General features: G+C 33.8%; 1 long non-coding RNA gene across 1 annotated transcript; it reads left to right on the top strand.

Moving 5' to 3' along the window:
- The first annotated feature begins 1,442 nt into the window (after nt 1–1,442).
- LOC149205784 (uncharacterized) lies at nt 1,443–7,613 on the top strand. Its single transcript, XR_016252489.1, has 2 exons — nt 1,443–2,296; nt 6,414–7,613. It is a non-coding gene; the product is annotated as an uncharacterized LOC149205784 (long non-coding RNA).
- Nucleotides 7,614–8,943: the final 1,330 nt, after the last annotated feature.

Here is an 8,943-nt window from a genome sequence, read left to right on the forward strand (position 1 = left end):
GAATGATTTTGCATTGATTATTTGGTTTTAGCTATAAAATTGTATAAGGAAAACAACACAGAAGCCATAAATGAGTGAAGTTAAATCTCGAAACATAGAACATGACTTCTTGTCATCCAGGGGAAATTAGAATTCTTTGAAGAGGAATCGAAGCAATAACATGGTTATTAAAGTATCAATAACATGTTATTATTAAAATAATGGGGGTTTTTATGTATACAATCCTTATAAAATAAGGGTCTTAATTGATTAAATTATGGCATAATCGTGCATAGTGAATTATGCATGATGGGAAATGAGGTTTGTTTAAGGACGAGTTTAAAGATTTAAATGTTTTTCTTTCATGCATAAAAAGGTGGTATGATTTCTATGGCATATTTCTCCCTCTATCTCACTTCCTCGTACTATGTTATTGAGGAACTTAGGATTTCTGGAGTTTCTAACTCCAAATTACGACCTCCCCCCAAAAAGTTCTTCATGTGCTCTACTTAGAGCTGGATGATACAAATTGCTAGGATGTTGGATAGATTTGGTACCTAACCTAAACTTTGGGTGAAATCATTTTTCGTACATGTATCATCTTGAATTTTACTAAGTCGGTAACAAGCCATTTTTGAGTCATAATCTTAAAAACACAGTTAGTGTAAAAATATAATCCGAGTGTGAATAGTAAAATATGTGTATTGGATATAGGGTCCATAGATCTAGATGGATGTTCAACAAGATAGAGGAAGGTTGTAAATGGGACCATAAAAAAAACCCTGGCCACAGATAGAATGAACGCAAGATGTTGGCTTTTAGTTTGTTTTAAAATCTGGTTAATTAAATATAAACCAACAACATTACAACAACACCCCTCTAGATCGCTACACTGGTTGCGGATAGTATTACCTCAAGAGTAGGCAGTCAAGGGAGAAATAATGAATCATTGTAACATTTATAATTTTTTTTGGCTAAGTCACCCTCTGTCTGCCAAACTGTTAGCTGAAGGCTATCCATTGATAATCGTTATCTGCTAGCTCCCAAAAAAAAGAAAAAAAAAAGCGATAATGGCAAATGTTCATTACCCATATGGATTCAGGATAGGTTCAACCATATCCGTGGTTTTTGAAACATCTGGGAGAGGTTGACCTCATCCTCTAAACCGAAGAGGTTTGAAGTTCATCGATTTCAAAAGCGGATTACGAATATAGAATGATATCGAGTCGGAAAAAGGAAATTTTTTAGGGATATGGATTATTTGAACTGATAAGGTCATGGATAATCAACATCTAACAGCCATGGATAAGCCCTAACCGACGTGGATAATCCTTAGCTTTTTATTTTCGAGAAAGGTAGGATAAAGTCGCGGATTTTCTGGTCATGCCAGCAATCAATTAGAGAAAGGATTCTTGTAAAAGAAACAATGAATGTCGATACAGAAAACTATGACCACTATTTCCTTTTTAGATGTCGTAGAAAAGGCCGCAACACTACAGCTTCCTTTGTACGTGTCTTCTTTACCATAGACTCAGAGGTATGTGAGTTGGAGAAAAAGGCCAACAATATGGGTTTTATGGAAATATTGAAGAAAATCCGAAAACCTAGTTTATTTCCTTCTATCGATGGTGAGTTGAAGGCGTTAAGTAGGGATAATGATTATCCTCACCCTTAGTTGGAGTAAATTATTCGTAAATCGCCATCTTATCCCTGCGATAAACATAGATATGGAAGGAAAAACTAAATTTTGTTTTCTCTTATGGATATAGGGACATTATCCACTAAAATGTTGGTAAAAGCATAAATGTGTCCCTATGTGATTCTATGATAGTGATATAGGATAAGGCTGATGTTTCTCCTTTTTAAAACACTGCTTTTTGGGTGCCTTATCACAATACGGAAGTATGCGAGTTAGCCAAAGAAAACGATAATGTTTCCATGAGGGATCCTAGGAAAGTTGTAGCATTGTTTACTTGATTGACTGGAAGTACCTATCCACTGGGTTGAAGGTGTTAGGATGATGATCAGATTAATTTATCCATACATTGTTATCTTATCCCTTCATCATGAAAGGATAAGAGCAGGAAGAAAGGATAATTCTTATCCTCACATTCCCGAGTGTTTTACACTCCTATGCGTTGAGGCTTCGCATAAATAAGCCAACTTGGTCCTTGGATGAACTGTCTTGTTCTATAACTGTGAGTGTCGAGCCTGATTACTGTAGGAGTTAAGAGGCTATAAGCAGGAGGCTTCTTATCCTCCACCATGAGTGTAAAAGAAGGAGGATCATGCCATCAATTCTGGGGAGTCGAAGATGGTATGAGTATTCATTCCTTTTATTTCCGATAATTTTATTAGAAGGAGAATCAGATTTATATTATATATATATATATACTTCTTTCTGTTGATTGTATTACGCATTGAATAATTGTGTTTGATGCCAGATAAGGATGAGACATCACTCATAATTCATAGAATTAATCCACCATTGGAACCTCACAGTTGTACCAATTAGTTGCAGCAAAGGAATGTCTGTGATAAGGGAATCGATGTGTTGATATCGATGTCCCATGATTCGTTTTTGATAATGGCCGTGACAAATATGTAGAGTGTATGGGTGGTTATTCATTTTATTCTGATGTTTTATTAGAATTTAAACCAAATGAATATATATTCCCTCTTTTCTGTTGTTGGTATTACGCGTGAACATTGTTGTTTTGAATTCAGATAAATTCCTGTAAGATCATAGATCTCGAATGAAAAAGGGGTTTTGTGTTTCCCATAAAAGTTTTCCATGTTTAATTTATGAATTTGGAGGTTTCAGTGAGTGAAATCATCCGTGACTTTTGAATAATCTGTGATATTATGGTAGAGGAAAATTTGAAAAAAAACTACAGCTAAATTGTGGGGATCGCCATGGTTGTTGTTGTAAATGTTGACGCATTATGCACACACTCTGCCCGTCTATCCCGTGCCTTGGCGCTTGTTGCGTTGGATTGACTTACATGAATTGCTTGACTGAATGGTGAAATGGGACGTTGTTTCCTGAAGCAGAAAAGTAACTGCATAAATGTTGAGTCTTGCTTTACTTTTCTGAAACAAAGAAGTGATTCTTTACCTTTAAAAAAAAAAATGTTAAAATTAATATTGCATATTATAAGTTAAAAAGGATGTGGTTTGGAATTATTATGCATAATTGTTAAGCAAACAGGTTAAGACCAAATGGCATGAGGCCATTGGAGGTGTAGTACATGCAGCTCCTTTCATGGGATTTTCCATACCTTGTATCTTGATTTGTTGGCTTGTGTGATGTTGGGTGTGAATTAATTTGTGAATTATAAACATTATTATTTCCACTCAGGCCACAATGAGAGGGAAAGGGTTTTATAAAAAAAACTAATGATTTATGTTATTGTAACTGGTGGAAAGCACTAGAGAAATACCATGTAGTTAGTAACCAAAGAATATTATTTGTTGTATGCAGGAATACCGAGATCTTGAGAAATACAAGAACACGCTGCTCTAAAAATTTCTCATATACGGTTTAATATAAGCCTCCTTTGGCAAGACAACATGTTTTTACTTATTGGGAAATCAAAATTTTTGTTTGACCTCTCAGTCACCCCGGTTGTTTCACAGTGAAAAATGTTGGTAATAATGAAATCATATGTCGATTAGAAATGGCTGATACTCAAAACATGTTAACAATCTTCACAAGGACACAGATATTGTTTAAGTCTGCAAATTTAGTTAAGCAGGAAAACAAGAGGTCATCGCAAATTGCAATAAGCACGGGTATCCGTGATCTAAGATATTGTGTTCCATGCCCAAAACATAATAGAAATATGCTCCCATAAGAGAATGAGTATGACTTATTATAAGTAGGAAAAGTATGCATGATCAACTTATGAGTATGTTTTTGAGGTTTAAAACAATAGAATTAAAGTCAGGCTGGATAAGAAAACTGAAGGATATTAATCCTTACTCTCATGTGAAAAATCTTATAACTAAGTTGTTATTGCATGCTATATGCCATAATGAACAAGTGGCTTAAAATGATGCTGTTAGATTTTGTTTAAGTATGGTTATAATATATACATATGGCATGAAGAATTGATGCTATGCTATGTTGCATATGGCTATTAGAATTTGTTCGAGATTAGCTGAATAATATTGTTGCCTTGATATTGAGAATGACGATGATATGTGATGAAGTCGTAATAAACATAGGTATTGTTTAACCTAATGTTGCCATCATACAGACCAATCTGCAGATTGGCTGTGATTTTATATTGATGATAAGATGATGTTATGGGGTAGAGCATATCTGGTATATGGCTACCAGGGATTACTCCGGTATGTTGCATAAAGCAGTGCTAAAGTGAGAAAATAACATGTTTATTAATATTAAAAAGTTATTATAGATGGTAAAAGTTATAAAACTTAAAATATGGATAAACACTATTATGTGGACAAAATGACATGATTGAAAGACGATGCTTGCAAATATGTATAGAAGGTTAATTAAATAATTGGAAGGCATGGTCATCAGATTAAGACAATATTAATCTGGTTAACAAGTAATGCATATAGTAGAAGAATATGACTACTTTAATTGTACATTGGCAAGTGTAACTTGCATGTAGGACTCATTGTGGGATGCAATGAGTTGCATGGATGTGCCTTAATATGTGAAAGAATCACAAATTCTCACAACTAAACTATGATAAAATCAAAGAAGAAGTTACCTTGTAATCTGGGGTGTAATTGGTTTTGGATAAGAAATCCAAGATTAAACTATGATGTCTTAACAATCATTAAATGAATATATGAGCAAAACAGAAACTAATCATTACACAAGTTGTTGGATAGTTATAGTATGGGGAAGAGAGACTCCCTGGAAAACTTTATTGAAACAAAATCAAAACCAATTAGTTCAGTAAGCAATAAGTGGTTGATAGATTTGATGACATGACCAACCTAACATATTTAAAATTTTAAAACTGTATGGTTTCCATATAAGGGCAAAGCCTAAATAAAATACCAACTCATGAATGTAATATAGAGATAATCCATCTTATCCTATCTATATCTGAAATCAAATTATGAGTTGTATGATTGTCTAAGAAAGAACATAACTTAAGGAAATGAAGTTATGCTAAAAGATCCTAAGAAGGGATGGGAGATGTAAAAGACAAGGCTGGTTTTAATATGAGACTAAATATCTTAAAAATTGTCTTTCAAATTTAATGTGACTGTATTAATCAGTGCACATGCAAGTCATGATGTAATTAGCCTTGGATATGGGTTGCCAATAAATGAATCATTTTAATAAGAAAATGATCACCTTAATGAAGGAAATAAAACCTTATCAGGAAATTATGCATAGTTAATTCAACATGCATAGGTTGGAATCTATGGGATTCCAGTTGAGTAAAGTAAGAGTCATAAAGAACATGTTAATCTAACCTAACTCAGAAATGAGATTGTTAGGTGGGTGTGAAAAAAATGATACAACCTATTGTATACATACTTACTGATATGATAAGGAGGTCAATAGACTGACCTCAAAAGCACATCCATTGTACATACAAAATGGAAAACTAGAAGCAAGTCTTGATGCTTCTTCAGGAAATACCTCTGAATTAGTAAGCATAAATTGGGTAAAGCAAATTTCTTTTTCAGAATTACCACTCATAATGATGTAAAAATGTTATGTTAGCATTAAATTAACAAATAAGATAAGAGAGGATAACCAATCTCTTGGTCTTAAGGATGTGAAGTGGTGGTTAGTATAAGTTTTCACTTATAACTCCTATTTGGGAAATGTATGCAGGTGCATACTATTTATTGAATGAGATTTTACCTACATCAACAAGATGTTGAGGCATAGTTAGGGAAATAGTATTAAACTTCAAAAATCTATGAGTTAGTGGTCTGCTTTATGATTAAGTAGAAGATATGTTTCATTGTTGTTAAATCTTGTACAAGTGACAAGCAGAAGATGTGTTTCATTATTAAATCTTGTACAAGTGACAGATGATTAAGTTATAGAGTGCATGATAACTTTATGATATTATTATGCCGATATTGTTGCAACCACATGATACAGGAAAATGATTGTTTGAATGGTATGACATAAAACCTTTGTTGATTGTAGAAATGGCACAGGTCCATGAGATTCCTTATAAACTGAACATAGTTTGTTGTACTTACCATAAATAGATGAAGCAATCTTGGGTATAATGCTATCATGATTGAAAACATGTGGATAAGTGTATGTCATATAGGTGATGCTATGAACATTGGTAGGATATGCAATGGTATAGATGGTACTATGTACAAGAAGTACATATGATACCAGTATGGATATATGTATGGCATGATTAAAACATGATATGTATAGCTATGTGTGTAATACACCTTGTGTGCAGGTATGCATGAGGACACTGGGTAGGTGTCTTGCAGGGCAACTGACCTGGAGGTTGCACAGAAGAAGGAAATTAAGGACTGGTTCAAGGATAAGTAACAATGGTTTATTTGCAGTTTGGCATACATATGATTATGATGGTTATATGTGAGCTAACTATTTATGATGTTTTATGCATATTGATGTGGAAAACATGCTAAATGACTTGTTGTATGTAGAAAAACTACAAGAAGCAAGTGTTCGAGAAGATGAAGGCTTGGAAGAATGCAGGGGAGAACATGCATTCTTCAAATAAAATGAATAATGGGAAATATAAGCCATAGCTTCTTTCGTAGTATTGTGTAACAAATTATGATATTGATCATGGTAAACCTAGTTGAAATTCTTCATCTAAAATTTCTTACAAATTGTTGAAAACAATGTTACAGGTAGCTACGAAAGGAGATGTGCAGGGAGCACTCCTTGTCAACCGATATATATGTCGATAGATTTGCATCAGATGGAAAGGCCATAGAAACTGTGGACTCAGAGATAGCTACCTGTGAACAAGGATGCAGTAATACACCGAGGACAGTGTAAAATTTGGGGGGGAGTATGTAAAACCCCTCCCTTGTGTGTAAACTATTGTAAACGTAAGCTGAGGAAAGCTAGGTATGATGTATAATATGAAAAGAAAATACATTATTAATTTAATTAATAAATAAATCACTTGGAAAAGCGAGACACCAAGAGATGATATTCTTTCCAAATCCCATTGAGGAATGGGATACAAATAAATATTTCATGATAAAGCTTCTAGATGTGATTCTAGATAAGCTTGATGGATTGGAGATAAATATCCATCAAAGAAAAAACATAAAATATTTGCAGGAGATAAAGGAAACATTTTATGAGGAAAATCCTCGTGGGAGATAAAGGCAAGCTTTTCCCAAAAATCCCTAGGCAAATGGATAAAAATCCATAAAAGCGGGATTCCGCTAATGGAAACCACATCATGAAAGAGGGTATTAAATACCCATTGCACAGATCAATTGGAGGTAGTTGATCCATGGAAAGAACCTCGGCTCAAGGGGAATTAGAGGTGATTCATGGTTGGGTGGTGGTGCTTCTCTCTCCAAGTGATGTTTTAGTTGGTTTCATATGCATGGAATGTACTATATGTTGGTTTCTTACCTCTATATTTATTTATTACTATTTATCAGAAGTATAGAAGTTGTGTTATCGGTATTTATGAGAATGATTGAGTTTGTACACATGTGATTTTTACTGCATCCAAGTGTAGAGTTAATGATGAAACCGTGATAGTTGTTACAATTGGTGCATTTGACCATTATACATGAGTAGATTTATTTTGTCTTAATGGTGTTTAGTAGACGATTTTAAATGTGAAAATTATTGTACATTAATGAGATTCAAGTAAAGTTCAGTAAAGCAACATAAAATGTGATTTGATGTAATAAATTATATGTGTGTCACCACTTTAAAACTTAGGTGATTTCTCTGGTTTAACTTGGAAATTTTTATGCATGAGACATTAAGGCATGTGAAACAGTTATGGGGTAATGATTCTAGGTGTATAATTACTGATTCATGATTATTTATGCCATGCATGCCATAGTAAGTGTATCCAATGACTATATTCGCATATTTCCAATCAGATTGGCCCTAAACCTTTTGACTATGCATGTATGATGATGATCATGATTCATAACCTAGATACCAATCAATAAAACTTGGGTTGGGTTGTCAAGTATTGGGATGTTTGTATGATAGAAATAAATCCTTTCTCCAAATGTGAATTATTCTTAATAGTCGACTTGGGATATGAGTCTTGTCGATGAACATAAAAATCCACATCAAAGACCCACTTTTGGTGTCATGGAGTTGATAAAAATATGAGTACAGTTGTATGAACATCAATGTTTACATAATGATAAACTAAGAATGTTGTTGATCACAAGGAAATATTAACAGTAAACGAAGATAAATTTACCAGAATAGAGAGCATAATAGCTAATTCTCAGGGTAGGCTTAGGAGGTACATTACATTTGGATAGATTTGTACGTGGGTTTGATTCTTGAAGAGTGCGTATACAGGCAGAAGTGTTTTGTGGAAAGTGTGTATAAAAGCTAGGGTTTTGTTGAATAAGATGTCCAGTCAAGCTAATCAATCTTGCATTGTTTCTGTTGTCTGTCAATGAAGTCTTACTTGATGATCTAGGTTTAACAATGATGATTGAGGTTGAATTGATTGACTAAAGAGTGATGACGCTGCTAGTTGTATGTGAATGAGTATCTGTGATGGTTCTACGATTATTTAAGAGTAATTCAGTGGTCGAGGGTGTATCTCAGTGTTTGTTTCAGATTGTCAATGATTGAGTTTCAGGGTTCAATGATTTCATATATATACACATGTATCCTTCAAGGAAGTTGTGTATGCACGCGGATTTGCTAAAATAAAGTAGCATATATATTATAACATTTTATTGATCATGGTTTTCAGTTGGTTCAATGAGTTGATGCAATGTTTAGGT

Source organism: Pinus tabuliformis, chromosome 1_2 (genome assembly GCF_031772625.1).
Source record: "Pinus tabuliformis cultivar Carrire ecotype Pingquan chromosome 1_2, CPIR1, whole genome shotgun sequence".
Classification (NCBI taxonomy): domain Eukaryota; kingdom Viridiplantae; phylum Streptophyta; class Pinopsida; order Pinales; family Pinaceae; genus Pinus; species Pinus tabuliformis.